At 39.5% G+C, this 25586-nt stretch overlaps 1 long non-coding RNA gene across 5 annotated transcripts in view; it reads left to right on the forward strand.

Moving 5' to 3' along the window:
* The window catches only part of LOC129186839 (uncharacterized), a 73942-nt gene that overhangs the window by 14732 nt on the left and 33624 nt on the right, over nucleotides 1-25586 (forward strand). The window contains exon 4 of one of the 5 annotated variants that reach the window (XR_008572306.1): nucleotides 12386-12781. The exons of the other annotated variants lie outside the window; for them this stretch is intronic. This is a non-coding gene — a long non-coding RNA (uncharacterized LOC129186839). Of the gene's footprint in view, nucleotides 1-12385; nucleotides 12782-25586 lie in introns of those variants that run through there. 5 annotated transcript variants of the gene reach the window in all.

Genomic DNA, 25586 nt, shown 5'->3' on the forward strand with positions numbered 1-25586 from the left:
TTGAATATCTGTAAAAGTGAAGGATTAAATAAAATATTGTGTGACCTTTACCATATCTGCCACAACGCTGACAACACATGGCTAGAGCAGTCACAGAAAAAGATTAATCTTGGGCTTCTTCCCGTCTTTCACTGAAGGGAAAATTCTAAAACGAACAAAAGGTCTGGAGCTAATCCTCCTGCAGTCAGGTTGCAGGGACAAGGTGGAGATAAGACTGGGGCCACAGATAAGACCCGAGAACCCAGCAGCAGAATCACAAGCTGTAAGGGCAAGAGATCCGCGGACCTGATATAAAATGAAAGGAAGAGGTTCAGCAGCTTAGGGGCCAAGCTTCCAAGAAAATTAATTATATTGAGGCCTGCTGCACGCCATTCGAGGCAACTGATGGCATCCTGGGCTGGCAATTGCAACAAGGGTGTTGTGTGTCAACAATAAGGGTTGAGTAGAAGCCACACGTGTTGGATAGTACCTATAGCAAATCCCTCCTGTCTTGCTTTTCTTTTATTCACATTGATTTCTGCCTTGCTCCTCACACATTTGACACTGATGTGTCTCCCTTGGACATCTTTTTTAAGGAAAAAACACGAGTGTCTTCAGATCCTTTTTAGGGGTGCTGAAATCCCCTTAAAATACTGAAGTTGATATTATAAAGTGTGTTTTTAATTATTATTATTTTTAAACATGGCCTCCTTTAGAGGATATACATCTGCAAGCTTAAATATATTGTGCGGCGTACCCCAGGGGTCAATACTGGGACCAAAACTGTTCAACCTCGATATGACATCTGTAAAGTCACAAAAGACCTAAAGTTAGTATTATTTGTCAGATGATACTACTGCATTTTGTTCTGGAGAAAGCACACAAGAGCTAATAAAAAAGTCACAGATGAAATGACTGTACTAAAAAGATGGTTTGATAAAAACAGACTATCCCTGAACCCGAGTAAAACTAAAATAATGCTATTTGGTAATAGCAGAAAGGACACTTATGAGCAAGTATAAATTGACAGACATTGACAGGGTGAACAAAAATACATTTCTTTGGGTCATCATAGATGACAATACGAGCTGGAATTCTCACATTAAACATATACAACATAAAGTGGTGTGAAATACCTCAATACTGAACAAAGCAAAATTTGCTCTGGACCAAAAATTGCTCCAAACTCTATACTGTTCTCTGGTTTTACCATATCTAACTTATTGTGTGAAAACATGGGGAACTTAACTATAAAGTACACTTCACTCACTAACTGGGCTACAAAAAAGGTTAGTTAGGTTAATCCAGTATGCCGGCTATAGAGAACATACAAACCCTTTATTCCTAAAATCACAATTATTCAAATGATAATTCCTTATCATTTTTTACATATTTCAAAATTGGCAATGAGTACATTTGGAATACAGGAAGTGAACAAATGTATTAGCAATTGTTGTGGAACAGAAAGGGGGTAGGATTACATATGCTTTGCTTCTTCCTACTCCTTTTTGGACATGTGGACTTGGGAATTGTAATATGTGATGTATTCCAATGTAACTCGTGTGCATGTTCAAAATAAATAAAACCATTGCCCTGACCATTAGAAGCAAACAAAGTGTTGCGCACTTCTTTCCCCGCTTTGCAAACCCCCATTATACAGTCAAACATTGACAATAACAATGAGAAAGGGGAGTTACGTTTACACTTCAGCAAAAATACATTACGTAATCCACTAAACATCACACCGCCACTGGGTGTGACATCTTGTTGTAACCGCAGCGTGTTTAGCAATAACCTGTCACAGGGTGGAGTGTGACATTAGGTTGTTATTCTATAAGCCACTGTTAACACTTACCTTGATATGCACCTTGCTCAAAGTATGTAGTGCTCTCACTCTGCAGACGGCTTGCATCTACTTGCAGCATGTCGCTCCCACAGGGACTTATTAGAAGGAATGGTTGGGGTTCTTACTACCTCAGCACACTACCTTGCCTTCTCCAACCAGTGTAGGAATGGAAGAGAGATTCACAATTACCAGTCTCACGTCGCCCCCGCAGACACTGCAGTGACTTTGCAGCAGAAATGTGGTTTGGGTGAAATACAGCTTTCAACGACAATCAACTGTTAACTACTATATATCTTGAATAAATGAATATTAAACAAGCTACAAAAATATTGGCGTTTTTAGCCTTAAAATTGCTACAGAAAGCCTGATGTGATGCATTTGTCACAATAACAAAACTCAATATATTTCACTGTTTCAATTATTTTGCATTAATATATGTTCTTTCCTTTAATTCAAAGTATATTTGTGGTAATAAGCACTAAAATATTCAGGTTATTTTCAAATAAGGAATACTTTACCATGAACGCCCAATGCACTGTTTCCATACATTCATTTACATACAGGTGCCCGCCACAAATAGATTTGGCACTACCTGTTCACCCTCATTCATAAACACATTATAACGGGACTGTCTGTGAATGTACCTTGTGGTTACAACGCCATACAGTGGATGGCACCGTAACGGCTTCTTATCATAAGGACCTGGTCTGCCAGACAATAAGAAGACGTAGCAGGAGGAATCAGTGTCACCAACTGTAACTGTAATATTCAGTCATTCATTTCCTACCTCTTATCCTGTTCAGGATTGTGGGGAGCTAGAGCCCATCCCAGGGTACTTTGGGCAAGAGACTGGTATACCCTGGACTGGTTGTCAGTCCATCACAGGGCACATACAGTACTGTACAGAGACAGACAACTGAACCTACCCTGGCTGCATGGAAAGCAGCTGAGTGGTGCATTTGGCTTAATATTTTCCCCAGTTACAGTATATGCAGTCTGTAGTTACTTCTACGCAGAAATCATCCCACTTTGTCTGTTTAAACTGGCCCAAATAACACAAAGAAAGGGCTACAGAGGCCTTTGATATACAGTGCTATTGGTTTATTCTACAGCTTATTCAAAACTGTAAACTCCGTCTAGGTGCATATGATACAGCACAGTTTTTTTTTTTTTATTGACTGAGTAAGTCTATGAAATGACTGCACAAGTTGACATTTTATCTTTAGGGTTTCTGGGATCTTGTTATCATAATTTGATAGGATTCATAGGAAAATAAAGAACTGTAAGTACAAGTAACGTTCATACTTTTGGGATGCTTAAAACAATATTTATGAATAATAAAAGTGTTGCATGTGGTTTGCACTTCGGTTCTGCTCAGACATCTCTGTGTGGAGTTTGCAGGGTCTTCCTGTTCTTGCATGGATTTATTCTTCCCCCACAGTTGAAAAAACATGCATGCTAGGGTAATTGGAGACTCTAAATTGTCCATAGGTGTGAATGTGAGTGTGAATGGTTGGTTGTCTATCCAGTAATCCCTCGTTTATCACGGTTAATTGGTTCCAGTCTCGACCGTGTGAATTTCCTCGAATTAGAACTTATTTATAAATGCAATATTTTCGCAGTTACAGCATACCTGTTTACTACCCTCTAAATGCGGGTTTAACATTATTAGAAGCCTCTAGACATGAAATAACACCCCTATAGTCACCTTTACGCTCGTATTACACAATATAGTAGACATAATAACAGAAAATAAGACATATTAGACATATATAAAACATAACGCACACTCACACGTTAGCATTGGGAGTGTTTTTTTGTGGACAGCATACTTCCTGCAGTGGCTTATTGTCTCACCAGTGTAATCTAATGGCGGCTGAATGACACCACATCAGGATGGCTGTAAATTAGTCAGCCTTTTGATTTGAAATAGACAGGGGGCACTATGTCTTACAGTACATGCAGATGCTCAAAAACACTGCATGAACTATTCAACACTTCATAGTTTATAGTCTTCTTCTACGGATTTATCTCCAAAAAGCTAGCTCTATCCCAGCATGCAGAATGTCACTGCCCTCTATAGCCCACACTCTAAACAGCAGCTCAGAACTACGCAATGCACCCGCTGCTACATTTACATTACTACATTATATTACATTTAAATACTAGAAACATTTAAATGCGTCTTTTGAACACCTTATATTTGTATATTTGTATTTCTGTTCATTTAGCCATTTTATGCTTGAAAATGCATAATTTAGATTAAGAATATGTAACATTTGCTTAAACATGCATTTAATTAGTTGCTTTTTAAAAAACTGCGATAGAGTGAAGCCGCAAAATTCGAACCGCAAGGTGGTGAGGATGACTGTATGTGCCCTGTGATTGGTTGGTGACCTGGCCAGGTGTGCCCCACCTCTCGCCCATAATCCTGAGTGAATGACTGAACAAAAGAAAATATGCCCTAACATTAACCCCCTGACCACCAATTATAGAGAAAAAATCATTTTAGTAGTGAAAAACAGAAACAAAATCATTCCAACAGGGTTGCTAAAAAATAAATGTCATTTTACACATTTAATGCAGGAAGCATATTCAGGTTCTTATTGCACAGGTAGTAGTGACTTTTTTTAAACTCAATTTTAAGAGTCTTGTGAGCACAGTAAACACAAACAGAACAAAACTAATACAGATTTAATGAATTATTTTGTGTGTGTATAACATTCGCACAAACAGGGTGTACGCTGAGGATGAGACTGAAAGTGGAAAAAATCCCAAATTTCATCCATCTTTTCCTCTATTTGCGCTATATAAGTTTAGTTTCTTCTTAACACTCTCCCTTATCTCTTTGAGAAATGAAAGTACTGGCATCAATGAAGATGCAACTCATGGGAATTTTGGCAGGAAATTCTGAGGTGCTGTGTGAGCCATTTCCCTTGTCTGGTTAATGGGATTTCAAGGGACATTTGGCCGTGTGCATTCTGGTTAATTGGACATAAAAAATAGGATGTACAGCATGTGAGAGATGAGACTTATGAGAATATGTCAGAATAGTCTAGACTACTGTTTTTACCCCCCATTAGATACTTTATTATTGGCCAAGGAAAGCTTTTAATTCAATTTTTCACTCTCTTAATTTGCAAAGGAAGGATTTACAGGGAAGGTAGCAGTTTTATTTGAACTTGGTCCCATGCTTTGAGCTGCTAATTATTTGAGTTACTGAGAACACAATAGTGAAATGGGGACTTTGTTGCTGAGGGCAGTGCAACGCTTGCGCCTGACAGCTAATAAAAGCTCTATGAACGAAAAGCACAGATGAGGATTTTGATTTTTGTGCAAAAATAAGTCAAAAGCAACTGTTGTTGTTTGAGACAGGCACTTGCTGCAAATACATGATCATTCTTCAAACATGATTAATCAACAGAGGATCGTCTAAGGCAGGGGTTTCAAACTCTTGACATGAAAGAATAGTGTAAATGCAGGCCGCGGGGTCTGAGCTAGGCCACTGGTACTCATAAAAAGCAAGTATAAGCCATCGCTGAACTAATAGTGAGCTTGTCACATGGACAAACTAGAAAAGCACTCGGAGAGCCCAGACCTCCGCTATAGTTCCCCCCATACTGTGATTTACACCATAAATATTAGTCCTGCATTTATTTGATCTAAATATTTAGATTCCTTGACCATGAAAAAATACCATCAGCAATTGGATTCATAATGATATCAATATTAATTCAGTAGCTATTCACAGAAATGGTGTTTTCCGTAATGGTGCTTTTCTTCTGGCTCTAACTCTATAGCTTTTGAAGATACAACAAATCTGTTGGCACACTCCAGATTTCAGTGTCTTGGCTATGTATAATGGTGTCTGTTGCATGTTTATAGCTCCATTTGTTCTCTTCCTATGATGAAAGTTCCAAAGGTCCCCTATTTTTTCATATTCTGGATCCTAGTATCCAGAATTATTCCATTATGTGGACCAGTCTTTGATATTTTGTAGAACCTGTTGGAAACTTGTCCTGTATTAAGTGCTCTGACTATTTTTTTGTGGCGTTATATGCACAAATGCCAAAAATGGTACTATCTCGCAATGTTAAAGAATCCTTTCAAAAATTCCTGGATCCAGATGGTGATCCGGATCACCCCCAAAATTTAATCAGTTCTTCCATATCCCGTTTACGACAATTCTTGAAAATATCATCCAAATCCATTCAGAACTTTTCAAGTTATTTTGAACACAAACAAAGAAACATAAACACTGGCAAAAATCTAACCTCCTTGATGGAGGTAATGAACAGGGGGGGGTCACTAGACAGAACACTACCTACAATCGTAGTCCTAACACACACACAAAAAATGACAGCACAACATGTAACAGATAAGTAAACACACACAGGGCTACTACTGCTATGGGGAGTAATTAGCAACTATAAAAACACATAACTTCATCAACTTTTTACAAACCAATTACCACATTGCATGCTGGGAGCCGGCATCACTACAGATTGGAAATAATGGGAGTAAAAAGAATCACTTCCAGGGCCCGCTGTTGGGAATCAACTAATACTATTTCATGGAACAAAAACTTGAATTGAAGTTTTAAATATATTTCAGTCCTTATAGTATATATTTCAGTCCTGATAGTGTTTAGGCCAGCACAGAAGGCCTTGCTGGCCCTGGCTGCACACCAGTGATTAAACATAAACACAACAAAAACTGCTTGAATATGAGACCGTGTCACTTATTGGATATTCTTCTTCTCTTAAGATTCGTTGTTTAGGCTGGTCCTTTTTTGGAATAAGTGTCACAAAAAAGTCTAAGGAAAGGAAAACAGTCCTGATGCTCGCTAAACTCATGTCTCGTGTGACGTGATAGATTACAATAGTCAATTCAGGTGAAGGTTTTGTGAACATTTAAAGGCCCATTTTCTCAAATTGTTTTCAAATTCCCAAAGCATTTGATTTTTGGGGTTCCAGGTAACTTGCAGAATAAATCGATCACTTCCATTTTCACACGTGTATGTTAAGGTGCCTACGCTCCTCTCAGTGAGTAAATGTAAGGCGTTTCCGGTTGACCAAGTAAGTCACATGAAAGCAAGGCATCTTGGCAACCAGCTGCAAATCGGTAACAATGAACACTGACATGAACTAATGAACAGATCAGTATATGTCCTACGTGCTATACGCTTTGCTATTGTTACACATTACATCTACCATGGCTCTTCTGGCTATGGTCATTAAAACGGAGAGGATCTCGAAAGGGGGAGATGTTCCCTGGGGATTTAACAGATTTAGAGTAAGTGGCAGAGGTATAGACGTGTGTATTCAAGTTAAAGAACATGGCAGTTTGTCTTCAGTTTGATGGCTTTATTAAGATGTGGTCTGCAACAACATGAATCAGTAAAAGAATCCTCAATGACAGCGTGCATCTAATGTTGCACACAAAAATAATGGATTAGTACATAAAGTATAGCATTCAGGAATGAAATTAACTCAAGCAAACAACCTCCACATGTGGCTTAATAATGAAATAAACGGACATACTAGTTGAAATGGCCTGCTAGCATAAATTATCGTGAGGTTATGCACACACATCATAATGTCAAACCTCACAATTTGGCATGAAAACCCGTTTTATTATTCTAAGAATCATAGTGACGCTGCAATCAAAGATGACCCTTTGGATTTATTGTTGCACGCTACAAGAGTTAGCATTTTAACCGCCTAGCTAGCGCATCATAACCAAGCCAGTTACGAATCAACACTGCATTAACCCAACACTCGGCTGGCTATTATTGAGAATATTAGCAGAAGAAATGTGGATTAATTTACTTTCCATGGTCGAATGTCTTGTGGGTTTTTTACTTTTTATTTCCATCTGCGAGGCAGTATCAAAACATTTGTCCCTAAAATTTGCAGATGAATCTGACAAAGTGAATGGTGTCTTTTGGAAATGTAAATACAGTGGGCTTCCTGATCATCGAGTGTGTCGGGTTATATCCCACCATGGAGACTGGCGTGTGCGCAGAACGTCAGCTTCGACGATCAATCGATGGCAGTTGGATGGATGTTCGTGCAGGACGGAACTGGTTTCCGATTGTATAACCCACATCTTCCGCCACCTTCCAGGCACTACTTTACTCATGATTGAGCATGGGACACAGGCTCAAGCTTGATCACCCTGTAGTTGGCCGCCTTTGAGGTCGAAACACCCACTGATTCAAAGGTACACCACTGATGACGTATCCCAAAATTTACATCCTTCTCAAGTTCCCAAGCCACTTTCAGCCTCCACACCTCATGTGATTACCATCTATTGGCTCAAAGGACATTTCCATCAAGTATTTACAAAGTTAGGTATGTTAATCCAAACCTTAGAAAGTTGAACATTGTCTAATTGAAGTGTTTACATGCATTTTAAAAAGCTGGTTTCACCCGAATTCATGAAATAATCATTTTTTTTAGTGCATGTAAACATAAACTCAGCCATCAGACTTTTAAACAGATAAACCCGCACAGAGGCTAAGTGCCATATTTATTTATTACAGTTGCTACTGCCGTTTGCACATGTTGTATTTGTACACTGCTCATTGACACATCTTTTACTTACTTTATCGTTAACTTTTCACACAGATGTACATAGTCTACATTTATGCACTGTTCATTTTATTTTTCTGCATTTTTTACTGTATATATACTGTGCTTACCTAGTTGTGTACCTTTTTATTTGACTTTTAGTGTTACTGGCATTCATTGTGAAAAGCAAAGGAAGCATTTCATTGTACAGGGAAACTTGTTTCCTTACTGTGCACATGACAATAAACGATATCTTATCTTATCTTATTACTCCAAGGCCCCATATCTCATATGGGGAAGGAAAAAGGCATCAGCCTGCTGCCTCTGCCAGTCTGTCGGATTTGAAGTTTATTAAGTATATCAAGCCGGGGCCGGCCCCCTCAGGGAACATTTGCAATCCAAAGCTCCACTTTCTCTTGCTTCCGCCAGCATCAAGCTGTCACAAACACTCCACTTAATTTGCAAAGCAGCGCTCATTGGAGGCGGGGGGTTGCATGGTGTGGGGAGGGGGCTAAGAAAATAGGAAACAAGTGTCATTTACACCAAGCGTGAGTACACCATTTGCATCTCAATAACTAATGACTTTTTTTGTTGTTGCTCTGATGCATTAGCTTGGTGGATATACAGTTGTCCCTTGTTTATCACAGTTAATTGCTTCCAGACTCTACCGTGATAAATGAAATTCCGTGATAAATGAAGTTGGATTCAATATTAATACATAGAATATTTTTGTACTTAGGGCATAGAAAACCTGCTTATGACATTCTAAATATGATTTGTACTATTATTAAAGCTTCGTAAACATGAAATAACACCCCTATAGTCACCTTCACACTGCTATTTATCTTTGTTTACACCACATTGCTCAACTGTAGTGTGCAGGCTATGGGATCCCTGCAGAGACACAAGAGATGCCCGCCGCTTTAAATGTAGCACTCTACCGAGCTAACTAATTAGCTGACTATGGTTGACTACATGCAGTGTGAAGGTAATCTAATCTAATACAACAACAGACACTTTTGAACATCGGCAGGGTTCACCATGAACTTTCATTTAGCCTCTCAGACTTTGCCTTTCTTCTGCGCCGGGAGAACGCAGCAGCCTGCGGGCCTGGTGAGCTGAATACCTGGCGAGCAAAGCATCCGAGGCGTAAACGAGGCAAGCGGGCCGGCCTGCATGCTAGGCTAAAAGCTAGAGCGACTAGGCCACCGCTACCAAGCCTGCTGCTCGCCAACGTCCGCACTCTTGAAAACAAGATGGACGAACTAATGCCATGTCAGTATAACATTGCTGACACCTAGTGACCTGAATAGTACATATTACTTGTCTTTCAATATTTTTTTGCTAATAATTGTCCGAAACAGCGGTAATGTATTAATAAATTTTTGAATAACCGCAAGAGTGATGTTCGAACCGTGATTTGGCGAGGGACTACTGTATACACCAATGGCGTTGAATTTTAGCCTCAATATCAGGACTACATATTCCTCAAATTATTACTGTTTACAAACACAATATCTGCTCCGCAAAGCCTGTAACTTGACCAATCATACATGAGGAACATAACCCACTGAGCTCTGATGACTGATGAGGATCATCTCACAAGTAAACGTTAACGGCATGTGAATTTTTAGATGCCTTCCTACACACTCACAAGCTGAGAGCCTATCAAATCCCCCTCCCCCAAAAAAGAGAAAAATGACAGACTGTCCCTGCTCCCTGCTCCCAGACCAGATATGCAATTTATCAGCTGGAAAACATGCAGGAGGGCTAAAGGTGGAAGAGTCTTCCATCTGGTCTCGCTACAGCAGCCACTACTCAGTATGCTCTACCTGGGCTCATTTCACCCTCCAGCAGACAGGAGAGTCTATATGGGCCGCTCAGTGAAAGACCTGAGGCGCTCCCACCCACAGTCCTCACACTTGTGCTCCCTGGTTGCCTGAGGGCCAGCTCAGACTGACGGGGCCAACAGGACAGAGAGTAATGGCTCCAGATGTGTGCATGCTTGTGTGAATGTCATTAGCACTGGGCTAATGCAGGTTTGATTTGTCCATGACACAGTTACAGCACTCAACATTTAAGTGTACGTATGTAAAAAATCTCCTCTCAGTACATGGAAATAAAAGAACTTCTATGCAAGAATGAGGATTACTGCCGCTTCAGAATTAAACAATTAATTACCGCCTTTCTTTTTATACCTATAGACTAATTATGTTATCTATGATGGTTATGCCATAAGTGTGCCGTGCTGCTTGCATAGTGTAAATGAATGGACTTAAATTGATTCCGGCAAGCTATGAGGCAATTTATAAGCCGATACAACATGGCTGGAGGTCATGGCGCTGACACAAGCAATGATCCTGCAGGATGGTGTCACGAGCAAGACATTGGTTATTTGGGATGACAAATGTCTGACAAGCTCATTTCTGGTGTCTTTAATCAAAAGCTAATTTAACCACAGTGGGACTTTTTTTTTTTTTTGCTCTTCTGCTTGCTCTCCATCTTTACTCTGGTGTTGCAGTTGCAGAAGTGAAGATTTGCCTAATTTGCACTAAACTCTGTTTCGACGCACACCCACTCACAGTACATCTGCACATCTAATGAGGTCCAACGCAAGAGCTGGAACAACAGTTGTGTCTCTGTAAAGACAATAAGTTACACTGTCATAGAGGTATTGATTTGACAATACTGTTGGTTTTGTTTATTAAAGGGGCCCTATCCTACTGTACATTTCCAACTTCTAAGCCTGATGTATATGTTTAAAATATTGTACTCTTGCTGTACATGATGTGGAGGCCCATTTGATGTTGCTCGTGATCATCTGCTGCAATAAAACATAACCACAGCCTGTGTATCGTATAGCATACATAGAGTTTTACCTTTAAATAAACAGTACTGTTGGAAAAAAACGCCACTGACGGAACAGCGCTCCCACCTATGTGGCGTGCTGGATGAGCCACTGAACAGCCCAGAATATCAGGCATATTTAACCAGCTTCTTCATCATCACGTATCATGTAATACTTCCTTAATGCTCCTTATTATTGTGCGCCCCTACGTGCTCATTGTCTATTGTTCTTTATGTTTCATGTTTCCATGCAATGTCGTGCGTTGATTGGTTAGAAAGAGGTGAGCCAATGCACGACACATCATGTGAGGGGGTCGTATTATGGTACTTTAAGGGATTTTTGACATTATTGATTATACATGGTACAGAGGGTGAAATTATTGTACAAATACGATGATTATCGTACATCTGGCACTGCTGCGTGGAAGTGCCATATCATGAGATGTGTGTTTTTAGCTTATCACTGGTTTAATTTTGATGCTGCTCCAAAATCTCGAACTCCAAGAGATTTCCATGAGATCTTTTGAATTTCTCACGTCACAACTTTGGGAAGGCCATATACGGTGGTAAATGACCTCTGCTGCTGAGTACCGTCAGTTGCTTTTTGTTCGAAATGACTAAAGACCAGCTAACTGTTTTGTGAACAAAGCAGTTTGACACAGGATTCTCCAGGATTCCGATATCCAACGATATCCAATAAGCAATTATTTACTGTTTGCTGATAACCATTAGCACGTAACTGGTTGAGGAGGGGCTTGTGTCTATGCAGCTATGAGCAGGGTGGCGAGGGAAGGGGGCTTAAGGCGACCCTCATCCCCTGACCAGTCACTACGGAATCCGAGCATGTTGGTCAAGAAGAGAAGAATGCAGATTTACCCTGTACACAACTTTAGATTTATGGAGTTTTTTTATTATAGCATTTGGTACAGTGCCTCATTGGGATTCAATATCATTTAAAAAGCTCCTGAAATGAGCAGGATAGGGCCCCTTTAAAGTAGTTGCAGTAATGTAGAAGTAATATTTATACCTCTCATGCAACAAAATATGGTAACCAAAATATGATCTCAATAGGATGCAATAAAGTTCTTTCCATTTGTCATGCATATTTCTCGCTGTCGTTTTCTGTCTGTCTGTGTAGTAGTTCTCCAGAAAACCATGCATGTGATCATCACCTAGTCTCACAACACCCAACAAATTATGAAGAAGTCCCAAAGGAGACTGTACTTCCTGAGAAGACTGAGGAAATTTGGCATGTCCACCACAATCCTGAGTTGCTTCTACAGATGCACTATCGAAAGTGTCCTTACCGCCTCCATCACTGTTTGGTACGGTAACTGTACAACACGTGATAGGAAGGCACTCCAGCGGGTGATCAAGACCTCACAGAACATTGTTGGGGCAGCCCTCCCCTCACTGCAAGACATTTATAAATCTAGAGTCCTACGCAGAACACACAACCTCATCAAGGACAGCACACATCCACAACACTCATTATTCACACTCCTACCGTCAGGCAGACGCTACAGGAGTTTGAAGTCCAGGACCACAAGGCTGGCAAACAGCTTTTACCCACAGGCCATCAGGCTCCTCAACGAAGCACTCGCACACGCCGCACGCAACACACGCACACACTCATAGCACTTTATTTATTTATTTATTTGTATTATTTATTTGTATTAATGTCTCTTCTGTTGTTGTTGCTTAATTTATTGGTATATATGTTTATGTGTTTATGTTTCTTATGTTCTTATTCTTTCATTTGTTTTCTTTCTTTTCTTGGGAGAATGAACAGAATAAGATTTTCATTGCATGGTATAACTGCTGTTGTACTATGCACATGACAATAAAACTCTCTTGAATCTTGAATCTTGAATCACATTCAAAAGTTTTCACTACATTAATGCTTTTCTGTTTGCTTTCAATAAACTAGAGAGATCTTGAAGGGCTGTAAACATAGGAGGATTAGGAGATTTTTTAAAAATACAGAAAGAAATGAGAACTTCTTACACGATGTCCTTTTCATCAAGTATCTCTGTCACACATGAAAACTTGCAAGTGACGCTCAACAGACCACTTTCTACAGAGTGAGTCTGCTTTTGGGCGCAATAGCAAAAAGTCATTTGATTTCCCAATCACACGCTTTCCTTTGATCTCACAATAACACAAGTATTGTGTCCTTGTCTTTCAATGTCACTCGCACACACACACACATACACACACACACACACACAGCTATAAAGTATGTGTGTGATGAAGGGGTGCTGTGCCTGAAGCCACGGTTGGCACATAATAAAAAAGAGAGAAGGATACTGTCAACTTCAGTGGATTTCTACTGTTTTATTTTATTTCAGGAATGTTGAATGAAGAATGGCAACCAGGGAAATCTGGCGTTAAATCAAAGTGAGCACCGTATGACAATGTGCACAAGTAAATCTGGATTTAAATAAATGAATTATAATTAATGGTGAAGAAAATAAACAAGGGAAGGACCCAAATATAAGTACATTCAGACTTACAAAACAAATGTTCCAGGGGTAAGTGTTGTATTTAATGTAATATGCATGTAAAACGAATTAACAATTCAATTAATATATTAACAATGCTTCTCTGTTTGATCTAGTCAATGAGATGAGAGTGACTATTTGCATATGACAAAATCTGTGCACGGCACTCATACATAAGTGAGCGTGAGCTGTTTCTTTGTTTTACGCGAGCAACCTAAGGCAATGGCCTTGCTTTATGCTAATGCCTGTAACAAGCCGAATTATGCATTGCTTTGAAACACCTACGAAGCTAACAGCATATGGTATCTAGCAACATGTGGTGGGGCGTCACTGACACATTTATTTCATTTTACACACAGACTAATAATAGAAAAGTGTTGCATATGTAATGGAACGTGTGCTTTGCATTTAATTGATGATGTTGCTTCACAATCAGCAAGGGGGACTGCTCTTCTATTTTAGGAAAATCTTCAGCTGTAAACTTCTTTCTCTGTATTGAAAAAGTGAAAGGTAACTAATGAATATCATCAACCTTGTAGATTTTGCTATTCAGACTGAAAGGCACTCCATCTTGGGAGTAATAAATCTCACACCAGCACCATATGAAATAGCACAACATCAATATGTATTCATTTCACAATATTTTTATTACTGTGGTGGTAGTTTGCTTTGGTGTTGAACTGTATACAGCATTATACAAAGAACTAAAAAAACTATACAGTCACTATAATAATATTGTTGCTGTCCAATGAAAAGCCTGTACAGTCGTCCCTCGCGGATCGAACATCGCGCCCTCATTCTATTGCAGTTTTTTTCACAAAGCAATTAATTAACAAATGATCGCTGTTTTGTGATTGAATAAGGCCTAAAATATATGCATGCTGTACTTGTTCTTGGTCTAAAGTATGCATTTTCAACTATAAAAATGGCTAAATGAACTAACTAAATGAACTAAAATACAAATACAAGGCAGATAAAGCATAATAATTGTGAATGTAGTGCTGTATTCTACATTGGCCACTTGGTGTCGATGTTCGGGGAAACGAGGGCCAGACGTAAGTGCCAGAAAAGGCATTTATTGCAAGTTTAAGTTATCTTACAACAGGCACAATAATAATAATATAATAGTCATAATAATAACACGGACTACTGTTGGGGCCATAACCCACAACAAGCGAAAACTCAACTCTGAAGCCCCGACCTCACTTCCTGTCCTCTCTGTACTACATGAACAGCAGTTTTACTTTCGTCTTAAAATGACTTATTCACTCCTATTATGTCCGCTATATTGGGTCATACTAGTGTACAGCCATTTAAAGTTGCCATTACAATACATTGATGACTGCAGGAAGTATGCTGTCCAGAAAAAAAACAAGGAACTGCTAACATGTGACTCTATGTTATCTTATTTATGTCTAATATATCTTATTTTCTCTGATTATATTGACTAAATTGGGTAATACAAATGTAAAGGTCACTACAAGGGTGTTATTTCATGTCTAGAGGGCTCTAATAATGTTAAAAAACGTATTCAGAAGATTGTCAGCAGGTTTTTTTATGCTTTAACTATGAATGAACTATGAACTATGAATGCTTTAACCATGATAAACGAGGACGACTGTTCCTCCAAAATGGTTTTTGATAGCTTCAAAAAACAGAAAAATGATTTTCAATTATTATTTTATTTTAATTATTTTAAAATCAGTACAAAATGTGAACTCATTAATTTCCGCATTGTGTTTTTAGACATCACATACTGTGGAAATTTGCATTTCGACTTTCCATTATTGTACAGTACCACAAATGTTTTGTGCAATGTACACCAGCCCTCATCCCCTCATCAGATGTCATCAAATGCTCATGAGCATCATGCACCACTGGAAACCACTTGACCCAAACTTGGGCCAGGAAAAAAAAGGAGCTGATGAGAACCCTCTCGCCATCACCATCTTGTTTGGAGTGGCAAGCCGAGCCGGTTGCTTAGAGCCCGGGGTTTTGCATCGGTGACACCAACGCTTGCATTAATGCGTAACCATCGCTCTCTCCTGCATCTAAATGTTTCATTACAGCCTGAGCGCAGACACAATTTCGCGGCCTATATGGGGCCGCTCACCAGCTAGCGTGCTCTCTTGAGGGAAAAGTAAAGCATGACAAATTGAAATAAATGAGAGACGGAGAGAGGAGGAGAGACGCAAAAAGGGGGAGTAGGACTATGAGGCCTTTTCTCCATGTGGTTGTAGAGGGGGAATATTTTTCCTAATATCTCTGTTTCTATCTCCTAGCAATCTTAAGTCTCCCACCCCTTTTCTCTGTTTTTTATCCATCTATATTAGGGCTGACCAGGCTATCCCTATCACTTCTGTTGATGTTGATATGGATCAAAACAGGGAATATGGATAACACTTTTTCTACACGGCAAATAAAACCAATCTCATGACAGGCAATTGTATATTTTTACACATAGCAGTGTATGATGTTAATGAACTGGAAAACCAGCCTTTATAAAACAATAAATAGATATACTTTGCTCAGAAACTTCCTCAATACAACTGAAAATGTGGCCCAGTAGTGTCTATGGCCCCTATGTGTCAGTATTACCTCCCTACAATTTTTGGGAATGGTCCTGATGAGGGTGCAGGAGGAGTTGGACTGCCGGACTAACATCTGTAGGCTACAGATACCGCCTCATTTTAACCACTAATGTGTGAAGCGCCGCGCTTTTTGCCGCACTCCTGTTGCGTTCCTCATGAAAGGAAAAGCAAAGCGGTGTGCTATTATAAAGAGATGTCCTATCACATTGACATGCTATGCTAAGACATGGTCCTCGTTGCAACAGTGGAAAAAACGGCTTTAAAAACCCGCTGAAAACTATGGACTCGCAATGTACAGCGAGCTTCGCAGTCATAATTATTTAGCACGACAAGCTCTGCCACAAATGTACAAGGAAGTTAGACAGACAGTTGCTAAGCCTGTTGCACTTTACAGGTTGGTGTTCCTTGCACATAAGAACATGCTTGTGTCTTAAAAATGTTTACCTAAAAAAAACTACTGTTCAATTTAAAGTATTTTTGAGTTGCTGGCATTTTAAAATGTCCTCTTAAACCGGGCATTCCTTCATATGTTCTTTTGTTAGTAGCTGAGGATTTTTTGTTAGAAAAAAAAGATTGTATTTGATTTTTTTCTATGTTTATTTCAAAAAGGGAATGGCCTACTTTACTTTAGAGGCTATTTTTAGATAAGATTTTTTTTAATGTGCATCTTGCATGAAGCTTTAAAAATAAAAAAAAAAGTTAGTATTTAAAAGTATTTATTTTAATAACTTGACACCTATTTTTGGCTTTGATTTTGTTAAAACTCACTTTGCTTAAAAAAATATCGGCCGATATATCGTATATCGATATTCAACCTAAATATATCGGGATATGAGAGTTGGTCCATATCGCCCAGCCCTAGCATGTAGCAGCATGCCACCAAGCCCATAGTCCCGTAGCATCCCCCACACGACACTGTGAAGAACACGGTCAAATTCCTTTTCCAAGTCTATTAATAGAATTACAACTATGGAATAAATTCACCATTATGAAATAACATTCCTAACAAATATTCATAATTATCACAGCAAAACCAGCAGCAATACAGAACGCAGGGAATGTACAAACACATTTGCAGGATTTCACAGTATTTTAAGCACAAGAACATACATTCTGCACAATTGGACCAGAAATTGATAGTTGATTCACAATTCTGGCGAAGTTAGACTACCGTGTTACCAGTGTTTGCTAGTTAATCCTACATGCAACAACTGTGTATTAATTGAGCAAAATGCAGTTACTTACATGCCGTTACTTGCACAATATCAACCGCCTGTTGCAGGTAACTGAGTCTGCATCTTTTGGGGTGAAGCACAACCAAACGTTTGAGCTTTTTGGCCTTAGCATTTCAGCTACATGCTCACCGTCTGTGCAGGTAAAAAACATCAAGCGTAACACCGTCATGAAAGTGGTCACGGCGGTAACTTTACGTTATTTCAGTGCCATTAAAGCAAGTTTCAGTACACATCCTGTATCCTGTAGGGGGCCGTAATGGGCAATACAAACCTTTTGCCAACTGCCAAAGGAGAGGAAGAAATGTTTGTGCAGCTTCGTGTTGAAAGTAAGCGATGGTAGCAGCAAAGCAAAAATATTTTTGAGGTAGTACTGTAAAAAGTTTGAAAACTATTGGGTTAGGTAGTTTTCCTGCTAACTCACTAACACACACACACACACACACACAAGCAAGCACACTAACAACATTTCTTGGTAGAGGTAATTACTTTATCAGCACAAGACAAAATGGACACCCATGATTTGAGATAAAGATAAAAACAACTACTTGTTGATGATTCGCTCTTGGCGTCCTCAGCCTAAAACCACATAACCCACAAATCAATGAAGCCCACCGATACGCTACAACGGCAGGTGTGTTGCCGTGGCAACAAAGCCCTTTCATCTAGCCGTCTCCTCATTGGTATGCATATTCTATTAGGTGCACTCACCCCTCCACCCCACGATGCCAGTCAATCACAGTTTCGTCTCATCTCTGCCTTCTGATTGGCTTGTTCCTCTCATGCCCTCCTTCAAAGTATTGACCTTCATACCTCAGCTGACTGCTTGAATGACAATGAGGAGACTATCACCTGTCGTGCTGTCAGTGCATGACTAAAAAGACATGGACAAAGATGGACAGAGGAGAAACCACACCTGTTGCATGTTAGAGTCAAAAACAGGGGACATGTTCAAACCATACCAATGACTGCCAGGGGTTCACAATGTACAGTTTTAAAAAACACAAAAAATGCAAAATATTCTCCAGAAAATCATTTTCAATCAGTAGGGAAGTCGCCTCATATCAGGGGTGTTCCAATTTTCACATTTTCACTTCCGATACGATTCTGATATTACAGTCTTGTGTCACGAATCATACATACTTTATTACTTCTTTTGTAGTGTGGAGTGTTAGAAAAGGCTAAAGGCTCAAGTGATATTACTCAGAACAATAGTCAGCAATAGTACCTGTGAGTATGAGGAAAAAGTCACTTTCTCACACTTTGTGGATGTTTCGGATGCCGTTGGTTGTTTTGGGAGGATTCCCATGCTGTTTTTGTGGTGCTGCTTGAAATACGTGATGGGGTTGGTTGAACTTAGCCGAATGTATTTTCTTTCTATCCTAATTTAACAAGTGTTCTCTAGTCACTGTCGTGTGGGTCAAGAAAAGTGCGGTAGATTAAATAAATCTACGATGTGTCGCCCTGCTAATGGGTTAAACATACTGGTTTCACATCAGAAGCCTTTGACTCCTTGATCGATTATGCATGTCTGGGTATGTGCATGCATTTGCCCGTGCATCTGGAGATGTTTTAATATCTCTGGTTCAACCTCGGTCTCTCTGAGGGGATCACAAAGAAGTCAGAGACATTATTGACTTCCTCCTCAGATCAGTTCTACCAGCCTGTGAGCCTGAGTTGTCTCCTCCACTGGATCTGCTAAGGCCAACAGCAGCGTACAAGAGGAAATGTGGAAAAGTGCTCCCCGATTAGATAGCTCCTCTTATCTCACTACCCATCTTACCTCTTTTAGATACCTCGGTGTGAGGACAGTCAGGGTGAAGAACCTTAAGGCGCATGTATCGGAAATCTTTCTTTCCAGCGCTCTACGGGTAACATGTTGTGTTAGAACGTTCCTTTACTCCTAAGTGTGTTCACTTGTTGCATGACAGAGCACATCCGGTATTTCCTTTAATGCTAATCTAAGCTATTTTCCTAAATCAACATAAGGCTACGTATTTCAACAAAAATAGAAATAGCAAAGCATTCGATTATTCTTTGTGAGTTGGTCCATGCACTTACTGTTTGCAGGATTATTTACAGTATGTGCCCTGAGAGATCAAACAGGTTTCTATGATGTAAAAATATTGCTGATATGTCATGATGATGACTAGGCCTCATGCAAGAACAATTCAGAAAACCTCTCAAATTCAGAGGTAGACATTTTACTGCAAAACGATGGATTTAGTTTGTGTTATTTCAGTATCATGTGTAAACTTTTTCTTGGTTGCCAGGTTTTCACATAAAAAGTATCGAACGCTAATATTTTAACATCATTCAACTTGTCTTCCTGTTAGGAAGCAATTATTAAAAACAAGCAAGAGATATGAAAAGAAAGAGGGGTGATTGGAAACATTTACCTCCATGGGATGCCATGGTAACCATTTCATTTAGTAATTTAAGATCTTTTTACTGAACAGCTGCTGAATAGAAATGGAAAGAAGCTTTTGCAGCTGAAAGGCGCCTCGCCGTACCATTGGTTGAACTCTAATAATCTCTCCCTTTTCGATGCTCTTCATCCCATATCCTTCAAAATTCCATACACTCTGCTCGCTCTCGTTCACTCAGCTTTGTGCAAGGCTGAATGAGCGGCCTCATCAGCTGGTCATTTATTAGTCTCAAAGGGGGAAGTAGCAATGGAAAGGTTTTTATCACTAAATAGAGCTTTATGAAAGGCATCAAGGAACTTTGTCGCCTATTAAATGTTGCAGGGGTGATTGAATGGTATGTGTCACCACAGAGACCGTGCTAAGAGGCACTTCAGAGCGGAGAAAAGCAGCGGGTTTGACCAAGAGAAAGATTTACAAAAGCACAAGCAGCTCTAATTGCCATAAAAGACAAAAATAGTGGATTATTATTATGTACTGTAAAATACAAAATGTGAATACTGCTGCTACATTGTTGCACCAGTTTAAACAATCAGCATACTGATAAAGACACCTTCCTTATGTACCATAAAGTCATTTATTTCTTACATGAGTACACACACAGATCCTCAGGCAACAATAATCAATTAGGGTATACTGGCAAGGGCTGGTTGAACTATGTAAATGGTTTGATACAAATGAGCTTTTCCTAATTAAACGGTCTAATTTGCTAAAAGGGGTGTGAGTGGGAAGTTGGAGAGGCAGCCATCTGAAATACGTGTAGTAACTGATTGCTTCAGGTGCTGATGAAGATGATAAATGTGAGTAAAGCTGTGATTTAGAAATGCTTTTTTAAAAAACGCACTTTCATTGGGATCATCAATTGTACTGGTCGTCTGAACATAATTCTGCAGAAAAACAGGGAGTTAATACATACTGTGCACTAGTTCAGTTTGCTGGAGGGTGTAGTCTGGATGTTAGAGTCTAGTCACATATTCTCCCTTCAGCACATGATTGACAGCAAGGTTATGCCGCTCACAAATGGTAACTTAGTTTTAAATTAGGTGTAACATTTTACTAATCATTGCAGGTCACTCTGAGAAAAACATGAAATCTTCAGAGTCAGTGACTACACAGTTTGATATATCTATCCTAATCTATATTTTACACATACAGTACATACTGTAAATTTGCTTGTATATATTTATATGTGTGGTACCGGGACGGCAAATAAGGACTCAACTTGACAGATTTGACCCACAAGAGTCTTGTGTATGGTGGCCAACAGGGGCAAACTCGCAGCAACGGTCAAATGATCTAAAGACAGAAATGATCCAAAACCAAAAACCACAAAATACAGTATGTTGAATAATTAGAAATACTTCAATGGAGCTGTAGTTAATAGAAAATGTCAAAGTCTGGTGAGGAGGCCTACAAGACCATGAAGTGCCAAGATTGTCTGCTTATGGGCGGATGTCCATTAAGTTTTTGTGTCAGTCTGATGTTGTTTAATAGGCAACTACTTAAAGTCCAGTCACAACAGTCAAGCCCAGACCACGTTAACAATTGTAAAGTGGACACCAGACTCTTGGGTGTAATTAATGTTCTGCCTGTGAGCTTTTAGCAGCGCTATGTTAGCATATCAATCAGCAGGTTATACACAGTGGCATTAGAGCAATATACAGTCGGTCAAGTCCCCGTGTATTTTATGTGTGCTCTATTAATACAGCTAACGATGGCTGTCAGAGTGTTGGTGGGGGTGTAGAGCTGCCAGGTGATGTGATGGCCTGGAGGGCACTGCTAGACATTTGAATAATAAAGAGATCCCCACTGCGCGTGTGCATTTGTGTAAATTAAATATATCTTAGCAGCAAACTAGAAAAGCACTGGTAACCCATACTTACACCACAGATAAAACTGAAGCCCCCAAACTTGTATTTGTTTGTCTACTGTATCTTTTTGGTTACTCTGCGGTTTTGATGACGAAATGACAATTCCAAATGGATTGTGCCATTTTGATTCGCTCATTAGTGATGTGCGGATTGATACTGAAATATTGATACTTTCGTCAACTATTGCTTTTTTCGATGTAGATGTTAATCTTACATTCTAAAAGAAAAAAGAAGCCAATTGTATAAAAGTTGTATAAAATGTTATTGATTGTATAAAAGTGTCATTCTTACAGTATTTTCAAATGTGTAAAATAGCACATCATAGCCCCAAGCATGCTGTAAGGCAGAGGTCATGTGCATGATGTTTAAAAAAAACACACCAAATTTAAAATGAAATAATTTGTCATCAGGGATAAAAAATGCGTAAATATGGGCCATTGTTTTATTCAAAAAATAATCCATAGTTGGAAATCCCACAATTTTTGCATTTTTAATGCGAGCTGCGACTTGTTCCATGGTCCTTGAACGCACCATTTAACTTTGCAATGCATCTTCTCCCACGATGCACAGATGAGACTACTTGACTGTATTTTTCAGTTTTTTCTTGCACCTCACATTTGGTCCCAAATGCTGATACTATGTGGGAGTGCCTAAAGGTAAGATTTGAGGACCTTATTGAGTGCTAAAGTACATCTTTGTTGGTGCAGTCCAGGCTCGTACTGGTGGATGGTGGCTCTGTTTTCATTTAGTGCTTTTAATTTGACGTTGTTCCTCTTTTGCACAATACATAATAAATAAGATAAATGAGATCGCTATAATGTATATATGTTACGTGTTTGGGGGCCGAGGGTCAAACAGGACATGCGTACGTTCATCTCACATCAAAAAAAGTCATTCTGTTGAAAGAAACCTCCTTTGACAGCCCTAATATTTACCGCATACTTTGCTCCTCCACCATTGCTTCTGGGCCAACTGCTGCATGGGAGCGTCCTTCTAAACATAATCTGATAACTCGTACACATCCAACCACAGAATAAATACATTTTGTAATACACATGTCACTGTTAGACAAATGCCTCTTATTACCCTTTCTTCTCCTTGGCTTTTCCCTATCCTGTGCCTCATTTCTCCCAATCCCCCACTACTTTTTTGGCTACTATTAAATAGATCATGCTTGGACAGCTCCAGTAGACTAAACCGACCACGATGTAAACATTGGGCCTCATTCACGAAACGTTCTTACGCACAAATGTGTTCTTAAAGCCTTCTTACGAAGATTTTTGCCATTCACGAATCGTGTTCTTAACTCACAGTTCTTAGATCTAAGAACAAATTCCACGAACGCTCAGGAGGACTCTTACGCACAAGCAAAGCTTGCACTTTCAATGCGCAATCGCCCTCATGATGGATTTTGCAACCTGATTCCAAAAAATGTAGTGCAAATAAAATATCCCAACAATTATTTATCATCAGAACAACTAAAATATACTCCATGGATAAATATATATTCAAATCCCAATTCATCAAAAAAAAAAAGTAGCTGGCTGGACGTGCGCTGCGCAGAGAGAGAATGTAAAGGGACCATTAAATTTATTTGCTGAAAGCGACGAATATTTGATGTCCCGCTTCAGGCTTCCCTCTCTGTTCTTGCAGGCGTGCAGGATCATCAGAATAACATCGCAATGAAACGTGGTGTGCCTATTGCGCACGTAGCACCCCCAGATAACGACATGCGCCCCCAGCCACGTCTTGAGCCAGAGCACGGGGCTGCTGTATTAATTAGGCAGCGTCTAATCAAATGTAACCACAGAAAAAATAAATTGTCACACACAAACTTTGTATTTTGACTTTATTTTTCCATCATGATTGTGTAAATATTTTCTAGAGTTTCTGAAATGGTTTGGTTTTTGATTGATGGCCCACCTCCCGTTTCCTCCAGATCCCTTTGGTGCAGTCTAATCTTTTTTTTGAGTCTATTTTAAGTCAAAACACTTCCTTTTAACTTCTGCGGTGGTGCGTTTCTCCGTGGAAACGGCATTTATGTTGCCTGCAATGGTGCTCCGTGCCGACTCTTTTTGGATGGCCTGATGACCGGTGGATACACGTGAAAATAAGGTGGTCTTGTGTTCGCTCACTCCTTGTAAAAGCACCTCTATTTCAGTAGAATTGAAGTTGTTCTTTCGTTTGTTGTCCAGCTGCTACTCAGTCTTGTCCTTGCGCGTTGCCATCTCCGCCTCCAGCTGCCTGTTGCGCACGGCACATTTTTGACCTTATATAGGAAATAATAGGCGGTGACCTATGCAAATTAGGCCTCACACGCACGGGCATCGCAGTTGGCATTCATCAACCTAAGAACACCGGTGCGAACGATTATCCCTACTTAAGAACGTGTCGTGAATGTGGCGCAGTTTCCAACCCACGCCTTCTTAAGTACACTTCTTAAGAAGACTTTTAAAAAGATGTTTGTGAATGAGGCCCATTGCTCTTAATCCATCAACCAGCCTGTTCTTTGATATTCTCCTACTCACTTTATCTTACGACAACCAGGGAGCATTTGATTGGTCTGTCTGGGAAATCACAGTCTTAATGTGCTTACGTTTTGTGCAATCTACAATAAGCTACTATCCACGCACTGATATGACAAACATACAGAAGATGCATGCAAGTACAATGGACACAAAAAGCTTTTTCTATTGAAGTTTCTTGTATCTGCTTTTCTGTTTACAGTACTTTCAATAATGACAAATATTCACTATAGTAGTAGTCATCTCTCTTACTTTTCTTCTGGAGTTGGCTTAGGTAATTACGAAATACCCATGGTCGTTTTTCTTCATTTCCTTTGCTGGTCTCATTCATTCTTTATCAGATGCTGTACACTGATGATGGCAAGATTACCCATCTTATTGTCTGTCTCCTCAGTGCACTCATCAGCATGGACATTGAGGGTCAGCCTCTCCAGGCTGCAATTTATTAGCGACTTAGAGCCCACAGAAGCTGGTATTAAAAACCGGAAATTTTCTCAAAGAACATGGTTGTGGGAGCTCATCTGTTTGTGTCTACAAGGGTACATTCTATTTCCTTTGCACCCTTAAGTCAAACCAAGTCAACACTGTCCCCAGGCATTTTTCTGATGGAGGAATGTCATGTCTTGGCTGCTGGGGTAATAAAGGAGTTGTCGTCTCTTAACTGCTTTGGGGAATATGGAAATGATGGTGACATGGAGTTGGAAGAACGCAAACGACTTTTAGATATGTCCCAAGGGTTTGATTAATTTGGCCATAAGTATACTTATCAAATGTGGGTTAAGTTGTAAGTATGTGTTGTTGAAGTCCTGACTTTTATTGAGGCTAAATGGTTCCATCCAGATGGATCCAACTGTCAGTTATGGGACATAAATAAAACACTTATTCTCATTAATTTCCCCACAGTGAATAAAAACACCCCATCTGAGACTTAATTAAAAGCAAAACCACTCTAGTTTGTCATCCTTGATTTATGTACCAAAGAAAATCAATGACTCAATGACTTTTTGATGCTAAGTGAAAAAGAATGTGTCTGGTCATCATGGTAAAGCTCAGCTCAGTACAGTAGTGATGTGCAGATCGATACTACGTTGATACAGTATATTGATACTTCCGATACCAGCTCTTCATGCTCTTAAATAGATTCTCAAATCAAAATATCGACACTTTTGACACTTAAGTCATTTGAGGGA

This window comes from Dunckerocampus dactyliophorus, chromosome 8 (genome assembly GCF_027744805.1).
Source record: "Dunckerocampus dactyliophorus isolate RoL2022-P2 chromosome 8, RoL_Ddac_1.1, whole genome shotgun sequence".
Classification (NCBI taxonomy): domain Eukaryota; kingdom Metazoa; phylum Chordata; class Actinopteri; order Syngnathiformes; family Syngnathidae; genus Dunckerocampus; species Dunckerocampus dactyliophorus.